Raw genomic sequence first — 11,905 nt, 5'->3', positions numbered from 1 at the left:
CCTGCCTCCATTTTTGTGGCCTTAACAAACCAGATGCTGTGCCCCAATTCTCGTCTGCGATCCCTGAAAAAGAACCTCTTCCCATCCATTAACAAGACAGGACCTATCTGTAAAAGGGGAACAAAGAGAACCCTGGGACTTACAGACTAGCCAGCCTCACTTCCATAGCTGGAGAGAGACTGGAATACATCATTAAACAATCCCTTTGTCGGCACCTACAGGATAATTTGGTTCTTAGGACTAGTGAGCATGGACTTGTCAAGAACAAATCATTCCAAACCAATCCTAGCTCCTTCTTTGGCAGGGTTCCGGGCCTAGTGGAGGTGGGTAAACAGTAGATGTGATCTCTCTTGGTGTTTCTAAGGCTTTTGACACAGTCCCATGGGACATTCTCACAAGCGAACGAGGGAAATGTGGTCTAGATGTAATCAGTGGAATGGGAGTGCAGAGCTGGTTGAAAGCCCAGACTCCAAGAGCCCTTCTCCATGTCTGGCTGTCCAACGGAGAGGGTGTACCTACTGGGTCCGGCAGGGATCAGTCCGGGGGCCGGTAGTATTCAATATTTTCCTGAAGGATTTGGAAAATGGAGTGGAGAGCATGCTTCTACAATTTGCAAATGACACCAAGCACTTTGGAGCACAGGATTGGAATTCAAAACGCCCTTAACAAATTGGAGACTTGGTCTTCTTGAGCCAAACTCCATGGCTGGGCCCCACTCTCTAGACTGGGCTGAAGTGAAACCCCAGAGCCAAACACTCCTCCTCCTGGGCAGTGCGCTCCCACCTTCAATGGGCAGATGCTGCTTAGCGCTGTCAGAGCAGCTTTTGCTGGGGGTTTCTCCCAGCACTTTCCAATAGTGGGAAAGTATGAAATCCCCATTTGACTGCTGGGGACAGAGCCAGAGAGGGGGGAGCAATTTGCTCAAAGTCCCACAGGGAAAGGAAAACACCCAGCAGTGGAACCAACAGGAAACCCAGCAATGGAACTCAGGAGTCCTGACTCCCAATCCCCTGGTCCAGTCACTCCAGCGGAGCACACTCCCTCTCAAAGCAGGGGGAGCGGACGTGAGGGCCTGCTTGTGATTGCCAGCTGTGGGAGGGAGTGTGCAGCAGTGGTTAGCCAAGGAGCCTGGAAAGAAGGCCTGCTGGGTCCCATCCATTCTTCTGACACTTGGTGTGACCCTGAGCCAGTAGCTTCCCCGCCCCAGGCCTGGTTCTCATCAGTGGGGTTGGGGTCGCAGTCCCGACAGCCCAGGGGGATTGGGAGGCTCCAGGAAGGTGTGTAAAGTGCTGGGATGTTGGGATCCCGGACGCGCTGTCACCCCCGCACTAGGGCGGTGTCCGGCACCCCCTGCTGCTGGCCGAGTTTCTCTGTCCCTTGGCAATAAGACAGACTCTTGTTTTCACAGCCAGCCGATCGCCCCGTGCCATCACCCTGCCTGCTTGCTGGGCAGGGTAACTCCTCAGGTCACCACCACCCTCTCCAGCCTGCCTTGGCCTTGGAGAGAGAGGAGAAGGGCGAGGGACGACCCTGAACATCCTCCATCCATCGCTCCGTCACCAGAGCAAGTGAGTGGCATTAGGGTTCCTCGGTGGCGTCCCCTGTCTGTCCGGGGAGAGGCAGAAAGAGGGGGAGAGAATCTCTCCCAAAGGAGATTGGATTTGCAAATAGCCCCCAGGAACCCCTCGCACTCAGACCGGGGAGGGGCTTCTCCAGAGCCATCTCTAGTGTGTTTGGCCAGGTCCCAGCAATGGGGCTCCCAGCCCTTCCCTTGTGGGAGACTGTTCCCCAGGCTGAGAGTCTCTGAGCTGGGCCAGACCCGGTGAGCTGCTGAGCATGGAAATCAATGGGAACTGAGGGGGCCCTGGCCTTGCTATGCCTAGGGACTTTGAAGTGGGGAATGGTTTCCCAGAAGAAGTCCAGACTCCTGGGTTCAGGGCTGGCTTTAGCAAGTGCGGGGCCCGATTCCTGGGGAGGCACTTCGGATTGCCGGCTGGGGGAGGGGGTCCCGCCGGGCTTGCCACGCTCCGTCTGGAGGTCTGGCCGGGGTCGTGGAGCTGCGGGGCTGTCACGGTCCAGCCTGGGTCGTGGGGCTACGGAGCTGCCGCGCTCCGGCCGGGGTCATGGGGTGACAGGGCTGCCGTTGAGGGGGAGCAGATCATGCAATGAACCCCTGCCAGTGTGTGTAGCTTGCCCTCCCTGCACCCCCGTGGGGGGAGCAGGAGCTGCTCTGGCTGGGGCAGGGATGGGGAGGGAGCAAACAGGCTGGTTAGTGAGAGGCTGCCTTGACCCCAGACTCACGCCTGCTCCCCGCTGGGTTCCAGGATGGCCAGGCTCCTGAGGATGTTCAGGAAGAAGGCTCTGCAGGTGGCCCCAGAGCCTGAGGGAAGCAGCCACCATCTTCCCCAGGAGCGAAGCGGCCCCTCCGTCCCCGCTGGCAGGGAAGAAGCTCCCGGCCGCGCCAGGAGGTGGAAGCGCCCAGCCTTCTGGCGGAGGAAACCCACTCCCGGCGCAGGCGCCGAGGTGGGAGCATCACCTCCCAGGCCAAAATGGAGCTGGGCCAGGCTGCAGCTGGGCAGGCAGGACCCAGCCCAGGGGCGGAACCGGGCAGGGTGGCTCTGGGGCTTGTTGTTGTGTGGGCAGCAGCGGCCCCAGGAGCCCAGCCCCAACTTCCAGCAGGGGGCATCGCCCTGCTCGGTCAGTGAGGACCTTCCAGCCTCCCCAGGGCAGGAGGTGGAGGATCCCTCTGCCAGCCCCAGCAGCTCGGGCCGCTCCCCATCCGACAGCAGCAGCGCCTGCGACTCGGACAGCACCCTGGCCGACGGACGCTTCTGCTTTCTTCCAGGTGAGGAGCCAGGCTGGGCTCAGGGAGGGGTGAGGAGGGGGCTGTGAACACCCTGGGCCCAGGCCCTCGAGCAGTGCTATGGGGGTGGGTCTCCAGCCCAGGTGTCTGGCCTGAGCCATGTGAACCCCACGGACACTAGATGCTGCCACTTTGGTCCTTGGTGCTCCATTTTGTGTGTGGGGGGGGGAAAGCACCTCCAAGGGAGTCCAGGACAGTGCGGGGGGGGGGTCTCTTTGCTATGGGCTCCTGAAGGAGTTGGGGGCTGACGACATCACTGAGAGGGGGGAGTGTGGGGCCCAATCTGCCCTATGTCCCGGAGGTGGGAAGGGGACACATTGTCCCACCATGCCCCTGTCCTTCCCCCGAGTGGCAGCAGGCGTCACCCTGTCCCCTTCTCTCCCTGGTGCAGCGTCCGCCAGGGACTCCGAGGACGAGGAGGAGGAAGAAGAAGGGGTAGACTTGGTAACAGAGGAGGCTGCTCTCATGAACATCCGAGAGCAGCTCCATGGCCGAGAAAAGGTACAAACGTTCCCCAGCTGTGCTGGAACTGAGATTGTCCTGCTCCTTCCCAGCATCCCCACCCCCTGCAGAAGGTCTTGGCCCTAATGGGGACCTTTCTCCTCCATGATCTGGGACCCCCAAGATGGGGGTGTTTGTCACACACCAGCCGGGGTCTCCTCCCCCCACAGGCACTGTCCCAGTTCCTGACCCTGATTGTGGAGGAGTCGTGGGTGATTTGGACAATAGGCGGGTCCCCACTATCCCCCATTCAGGCCTAAGTCCTGCAGCTGGTGTGGCTGGGGCAGGGAGGTCCCTGGCTAACTGGCTCTCTCTCCCCTAACCCCACTCCTGGTGGGCGCAGGACGAGGCGCAGCAGCTCGAGTTCCTGCACGCCATCTACCCCGCGTGCCTCGCTGCCCAGGAGAGAGGGGAGGACACATTGGAGCCACACTGCTCGAAGGCGGCTGTGGTGGAGAGGATTGTGGTGAGTGAGACACGGCGCCCGGCAGCTGGAGGGTGGACAGAGGCATGGGAGGGGCAGGGGTCTCCCCGGGCCGATGGTTGGGGGATGGCTGGTGCTGGAGGGCAGCTGAGGGCAGGGATTGCTGGGGCTGAAGATTGGGGAGAAGAGACGGGAGAACTAGTGGGCAGGAATCGGAGGAGCGGGAGGCAGCTGGGGGGATCCTGCTGGCTGTGTAATCTCCTCCTTGGGAAGTGTCAGTGAGGCCCAAATCTCACATGCTCCTTTGTCTCCTTTGGGTCTCACAGGAGCTCATTGAGGAGCTTCCTCCTGACTCTCCACCCGGCGCCGTCCTGGCCAACTCCCTCTTTGCTGTGGCCAACCTCAGGTACCGAGACCCTCCCGCCCGGTTCCCCTAACCCCGGTGCTGCTCAGGCCCGTGGCTGGGAGTCACTGCCCCTCCCACTCCCAGGTCACCTCCCAAGCCAGGGGGGCTCCTCTGGCAGAGGTGGGGGGAAGGGTCACTCCCTCGCCTGGCTGCTCTGTTCTTTTCACTCCAGTCACATTGCAATGGCTTTGGGGAGAGGCTGGCTCCCAGGATCAGATACAGGAGGGGCAGCAGGGTCCAGGGAACAGGCGCTATTCCTGCCCTGCCACTGTCGGTCTGGGAAACCTTCGCCATATCATTCCCTGGTTCAGTGCCTCAGTTTCCATTCTCGCCAGCCTCTGCCTATTTCCCTACAGTTTCACGTCCGTGTCAGTGCCAGTCCCACCCCCGCACTGCACAGTCTAATACCGGCTCCACTCTCTTGCCAGCACCATGACACCTGCCCTGGAGCCGGAGCTGGAGACCCACCTCCTCCAAGCCACCCTGCACGCCGTCTTCACCCTGGGCACAGAGAAGGACACCACCCAAGTCCAGGTAGATCAGCTAAATCATGGCTTGAAGAACCAGCTGTCATCCTGCCTGAATCCTTGCTAATTGCCTGCAGTGGGATGTGAATGAGAGAGGCCAGGATATGTGTTTGGGGGTCTCACCAGTGCTTCCCAGAGACCCCTCTTCCCATCCTGTGGCAGGTGTAGCCCCAGTTTCCCTAAGTCTGACCCATGGCTCTCCCTTGCTTTGCAGGATCTGCATAGGCTCATAGCAGAACTTCTGGACGCCATGCTGGGGAACCTGCTGGCAAAGACCCCAGACATTGACAAGCTCCACTACATCTTGGAGGTGAGCCCGATGAGAGGGGTGGGGGCAATTTGATCTTCACTCTTAGATCCATTTTCCAGTCTGTCCTCCTAGCTGGGCCCCCAGTGGCCGTCCTTGGTCAGGGCAGTCAGTGCAATGCAGGGTCAGGCCCTTCCTCCTTGAAGGACAGAGGAAGGAGCTGGGACTTCACCCAGAGCTCTGCCTGGTTGTGTCGAGCACTAAGCACAGGGCCGCTGGCTGGCTTGGGGAGTGAGAGTCTGAACCCCTCCTGGGAGATCCAGAAGATGGTCCTCAGAGAAGAGCCACAGCCTCATTCCTAGAGAAACAGGAGGGCCCCAGAGAATCAGCCCTTGTCTCTGACGGGCCCCGAGATTCCTGGGGGGATTGTGCTCACACTCAGTCCCTTCACCCAGCCAAGGACTTGAGAACCAGGGAGGGGGGAGGGGTCTGTCTCCTTCCTGGGGAGCTGCTCAGGAATCAGGAGTTCAGGGAGGATGGGACCAGACCCGACACGGAGCATTGTCCCAATCTAGAGAGACAATGACAAGCTGTGACCTGCAGGATACAAGCATCGTCCTGGGGGCAAAAGTCCCCTTCTAAAGCTCTGCGCTCAATGAATCTGATATTCCACCCCCACCGCATACAATGTCTCAGCTCCCTGGGGATGGAGAGGGGCCATTAGCACAACACATGCACCCCCCCATCAATCCTGAGCTGCCTCCTTTCCCCACAGCACATTAACTACTGGACCGTGTCCAGGGTGCCACAAGAGAGAGCCAGGGCCATCAGGAGCAGCGCGGCCCTGCTCACGTCCGTCATCTCCCTCCCTGACTTTGACGTAAGTGGCCTGTGAGCCCAGCTTCCTGACTCCAGGCGTAGGGGGGCTGGCTCCAACGGGCTGGAGGATCTGCTGCTGCAGGGGCTGTGGGTTAGGAGTGTTCCTCTTGGGGAGGCAGAGTCAGAGCAGAGAATGAGCCTGGCTTGAGTCAAGTTCCTCTTGTCCTGGTTAAGTGGCAACTCTCGCTTGTAAGGGGAGCATGCTCCAGGTTCTTGCCTTCCTGTCATCCTGGAGCAGCTGGGGAAGCAAATCCTCATGGAGGGCCCTGCCCACATCCCTGTTCTCCGGGCTCCCTTGCGGGCAGAGAGAATTAAGGATCCAGCTCTAGCTCCTATCCTCTAGCATCTCCTGCAGAGGGGCTGAGGGGAAGGAGAGTCCTGGCCCAGGCGGGGACTGGGAGCTGACAGGAAAATGCTGATGGAGTCCCCTCTCCCTCTCCCTTCCATTAGAACTCAGCCGAATTCCCCAAGATGGGCCACCACGTGGCACAGCTGGCTCTGTCCATCAGTGACCCAGACCAGGACGTCAGCCAGCAGGCCAGGGAGGGGGTTTACCGGCTCTACCAGCTCCTGCTGCGCCAGAGAGGTAAGGAACCCGGCTGGGAACTGGCACCCGCTAGACGAGTGAGACTGGGACCCCAGCCAATTTCTCTCCGAGTGACCCCGGCTGGCGGATAAGTCTCTCTCGATCTCTTTCTGTGTTCTCCACCACCCCCGCAGTTCTGTTGGGCTCTGCCCACTGTGCAGCCACCAATGGGATTGGAAGGACACAAGCCCTGCAACCCGAATGACAAAGGTGTGTGTGTCTCTCTCTTTCCCAGGGCTGAACATCCAGGAGGTCGAAGATCTTTGGTGCTGGGACTGGCACCAGGACAGCAGGCTCCTGGGCTACAAGAACACAGCCAGGGTCGGGGAGGTAAGGACACTCTGCCAGGGCATGGCACAGCTCTGCAGGGCAGGTGGCTGCCTCCTGGAGCCACGCGACGGAGTGGCTGTTCTAGGCCAGGATTTGGAGCCTGGTTCTGGGCAATCTGCTGAAGCCTCACATCTGCTTGGTTTCAGGTCTTTGGCAAATTCTTCTGCGAGGGGCAGCGAAGATTCTTCCTGCAGACAGCAGTGCTGGCCATGCATGACCCCCTGCTGCGTGTCAGCCAGGCTGGGCTGCTCCTCACTTACTCCCTCCTGGGGCAAGCCCAGCAGCTGATGGGGAACAAGGTGAGCAGCTGCATTAGACTCAGGAGCTTGGGGCGGGGCCCAGGCCTCATTCCCATCCTCTGGCCATTCGCCGGCCTGGCAGCAAGGCGACTGGTGGGGAATGAGAGTGAGAGCAGCTGCTCCTGGGAAGGGAGATGAATTCACCTCCATGAGCAGGAGGGAACCAGCTTGTCCCCGGAGCAGTTCCAGCCCAGCTCTATAGCAAGGCTAATGAATGACAAGCATTGCCTCAGCACGGACTTCTGTTCTTGGGAAGGGCAGCAGAGTCCTCTACGTGCCCTCTGCGAGCCTCTCCTGTCACCCGCGCCACCACCCAGAGTTGTTCCCGTCACGGGCAGCCTGGGAGGCCAAGGACTGAGGGGTGATGGCGACTGACCGGGCAGTTCTGAGGCACATGGGCGGGGGAAGCTCGTCCTGCTGCCGGCAGGGCTGGACTCGCTCTAGAGAGAACGGGAGGATTCAGTCAGCAGGGGCTGCTGATCTGCCCCATTCACCAGGGCTGCCATCCTGTGGCTTCAGCCTCAGTGGCTGGGATGACTTGGGGAAAGGTCTCAAGCTCCCCACATCCCACTTCACTGCTGCCAGAATCCCTCTGTCCCCCCCCCCCGCTAAAGCCCCCTCCCTGCCCAACCTGGGTGGGGGTGGAGGAGAGTGGTCGGAGAACTTGAGCTGTGGATTGGCGGTGGAACAGCTGTCAGGGGCACTGGGTGGGAGGTGTCAGGAGCTCCCCCTACAAGGAGGGGGGTTGGCACTGGAGGTCCCTAGAAAGACTCCATTCTGGGGGTCAGGAGGGGGACTCCATCCCTCAGAGGTGCGCGGGTGCTGGGTGGAAATGCTGCTGGTCCCAGGTGCCCTTAATTCCCCCTGATTCCGCGGGGTCTCTGAGTCTCTGACAGGTCCTCGTTCCCTTGCAGCAGGAGGACGTCACGGCCAACATAACGAACCAACTTTACATCATCCGGCACTTGCGCCAAGTGCCGGAGGCGCTGCAGGAGTTCTGCCTCCAAGGCCACCAGCAACTCCCGCTCTCTCTAACCGGGGAGTGTAGTGAGACTGAGTGGCCTCCCTCCGAGCAGGAGAGCGAGGGCACCTCTACACGCCCCTTGGAGGGCGGAGACTATATCGCCCCACCTCCCTCGCCTGTTGGACTGTTTGTTGCCTGGCCACCAGGGCCTCTGGTGGACTCCCTTGAGACTGAGTGGCCTCCCTCCGAGCAGGAGAGCGAGGGACCCCCTACACGCCCCTTGGAGGGCGGAGCCTATATCGCCCCGCCCCCCTCGCCGTAAGGACCGGGGCGTGGGGCCGGAAATATAAAAGGCCGGCCCTGCACCACAGTTGGGGGACAGCCTGCAACAGAGGAGGACACTTGGCCTGTTCTCCAGAGGCCCCTAACCCTAACCCTAACCCTAAGCCCAGGCATGGACGAGGACCGGCCCGGAGTACCCACTGCGGTTTACCCCAAGGAGCTGGAAGAGGCCTGGAGGCCACAGGTACCAAACCCCGGGGAGGCAGGAAGTAGCCCAGGGGCAGCCCGGGAGCTGCTGGCTGCAGAGCCCGGCGCGACTCAGTCGGCGTGTTGCGGCTGGATCCCCGCCGACGCAGGGGCAACCAATCCTGCCCCTGCCAGCGCCTTGGGCTGGGACGCGGGGGAGGAGGGTGGGACCGCGTCCCCCTGCCACCCCACCCCGGGTGGCTGACCCCCTACACGGTGCAAGGAGGCTGTAGCCCAGGACAGGAACTCTTTGTTGGCTGGCCACCGGGATCCCCGCCCAGGCTAGAGCCAGCCCTATCAAGTCTGTCTGTTTGCTGGCTGCCAGGGTTCCACCCAGGCCAGGGCCCGCCCTGGAAGTTTGGTTGTTTGTGGGGTGCTTGGGCCCTGCCCAGGCCTGAGCCACCCCCGATACACTGTGTTGAGGGGCTGACCACTTGAGCGACCTCAGCCCAGCAGCGGCGGCTCTACCATTTTTGCCTCCCCAAGCAAAAAAACCCCCAAAAAACAACGCTCGGACTGCCAAAGCGAGCAAAAAGAAAACCAAAAAAACCCCAACCACTTGGACTGCTGCCACCCGAACTGCCGAAGCAGAAAAAAACCCAACAACAACGCTCGGACTGCCGCCGCCCGAACTGCTGAAGTGCAAAAAACAAAAAAGTCGCCCGGCCTATGCTGCCCCAAGAATGGACGGAATGCCGCCCCTGGCATGTGCTTCCTCCGCTGGGGCCTGGAGCCGGCCCCGCAGCCTGGTTGGGGCAGCTGATCGCTGAGGTGGGGCGGCTGCTCCACCCCCATGCAAGAGGGCGCTAGAGTAGGCCAGAGCGGCTGCACAGGCTGGCAGCCAATCAGAGAAGGGCCAACTGAGAGCCAATCAGGGACGAGATTAGAGCCAGCCAATCAGGGCTAAGCTAGGCCCTATATAAAGGCTGCCCAGGCGAGCAGCAGGCAGTCTGTCCCAGACCTTCATGGGAGAAAGTCTGTCTCCAGAGCAGGAGACCAGCATCGCGGAAAGAGCAGTGCTGGGCAGGCTCAAGGGAGCATACTACATCTCCGGCCTAAGACCTGCCGGACTGCGGGCCCTGATAGAAAGGGCCTAGAGGGCCCGGAGGGGAAGTGGCCCAGGGACAGTTGGACAAGGGGAGAGCAGGAAGGCTGCCACTAGAGGATCCCTGGGTTGGGACCCAGGGTAGTGGGTGGGCCTGGGTCCCCCCCTTCCCTCTTGTACTGCACCTGGCCATGCGGTGGCTGAGTCAAACTGCAACCGGCCCTTGAGACAAGGGGCTAGATTTTGGGGGTTGTGGTTGGCCACTGAGGCAGGTGCAAGGACTGTTGCTAACCTGCTTTCCCCCTCCCCCCCGCGCCGGAAGGAGGTGAGGATGGACTAGGGGGCACTGCCGGAGGGCAGTGGCCTGAAGAAGGACACCGTCAAGCGGACTAGGCAGATTGTGCCACATTGAGATACAAAATGGTGGAGAAAAGAAACGTCTATTGGAGGGCCTGGGTGGCTCGGCTTGCCGAGCAGCAGAGGGAGTTGTTCTGGCTGCTGTGGAGGTCGGCACCCAGACCAAACGAGATCCGGCACCAAGGGCGAGAGGCCGGGGCCGGGAATGCTGAACTGCTTCGCCTATAGGCGACGGGGACACTAAAGGAGGGAAAGTCCCTACTGGGAGGGGGCAGAGAGGCCCCACCGAAATGAGGGAACCCACATAGGAGCCAGGAGGGCCCATGTGGGAACCCAAACAGAAGTAGGAACCCACGTAGGACCAGGGCGTTCTACAGTGGGAACCCAGACCCTAGAGGTGGGAAGCAGGTGGCTCCAGACTTTGGAGGGCCTGCAAGAGGAAAGGGATGCCCTGCAGGCCCCCCTGCGAAGGAAGCTGGGGTGATAGGAACCCTTTCCTCCCCTCCCCCATGAGCATTTTTAAGGGGGAGGGTTTGTGGTGGGGCAGCCGCCCCACCCCCATGTGAGAGGGGGCTAAAGTAGGCCAGAACGGCTGTGCAAGCCAGCAGCCAATCAGGGAAGGGCCTACTGAGAGCCAATCAGGGCCGAGATTAGAGCCAGCCAATCAGGGCTAGGCTAGGCCCTATATAATGGCTGCCCAGGAGAGCAGCAGGTAGTCTGTCCCAGAACTTCGTGGGAGAAGGTCTGTCTCCAGAGCAGGAGACTAGCACCTCGGGCTGGGCAGTACTGCACCTGGCCATCCGATGGCCCAGACAAATTGTAACCGGCCCTTGAGACAAGGGGCTAGACTTTGGGGGTTGCGGTTGGCCACCGAGGCAGGTGCAAGGCCTGTTGCTAACCCCGCCCCCTGGAATGGGGTGAGGATGGACTAGTGGGCACTGCTGGAGGGGCAGTGGCCTGAAGGACACAGTCAAGCGGTGAGCAACGCGGGTCCAGATGCCAACGGAGGACAAGAGACGGATGGGACGCTGCCAGCAGAGGGCGTTCCCCATGGACTGAGCTAATTCCCGGAGTGACCAGCGGGAGGCGCCATGGTGGTGAGTCCCAACCCCGTCAAAACCGCCCAGCCCTATTGTGGGCCCCCTGCAGACTCTGGTCCGGACCAGACTGGGCCAGCCGGAGTGGCCTCCCTCTGAGTGGGAGAGCGAGAAGGAGAGCTAGTGGAAGGGGAAATGGAGCCCCCTGGCACTCACAGAAACTCTCTCCCCTCTCTGTGGAGCAGGGTTCTTCCCTCTGCCCCCCAAATTCCTTCATATGGGGCAGGACCTCTTTCCCTTGCACCCACTCCCCTCCCCCCTTTCCTTGGTCTACCCCTCTCCCATTCCCGCTGCGCCCAGGCAGAGCTCTCCCTGCCCCATGTGGTGCAGAAAGGCCCTTGTGTCAGGGCCACAGCCCCACTGGAACTCGGAAAGCTCCACTTTTGAGGAGGTGGGGGTGGGACGGAGGCTCAGGGCTAGCTTCATCTCCTGCCCTTTATTCTCCCCTTGGCCCTTCTATGGGGTCTCTAGGTGTGACAGGAATAGGAGCCTCCTTCCCAGCTGTCTTCCAGGCCCTGGGATCTGGCACAGCCTCCCAGATGGGCCCATCCTGTAGCTGAGCCACGTCAGGGAGCAGTGGAGACAGGTCACCGCGTCCCATCCAAGCAAGCAATGCTGGCTCTCCAAGAGGCTTAGCTGGAAGACCCCAGTCCCTCATGGAGGTAAGAGCCATTTACTCCTTGGGGCGTGTGGGTCTCTTGGGGGAGAAATGGCATCCCCGATGCATAGCCTGTCTGGGAGCTTCCCCGGTCCCTGGCTCCCAGTTCTGGGACAGAGCCTTCGCCATCATCCTACCACCCTAGTTTTGTTCCTAGGAAGGGGCTCTCCAGAGACGTCCTCGAACCTGGACTC

The sequence above is a fragment of the Emys orbicularis genome, chromosome 20 (assembly GCF_028017835.1).
Source record: "Emys orbicularis isolate rEmyOrb1 chromosome 20, rEmyOrb1.hap1, whole genome shotgun sequence".
Classification (NCBI taxonomy): domain Eukaryota; kingdom Metazoa; phylum Chordata; order Testudines; family Emydidae; genus Emys; species Emys orbicularis.
The sequence above is the reverse complement of the archived record's forward strand: the minus strand, read 5'-3'. Positions refer to the sequence as shown.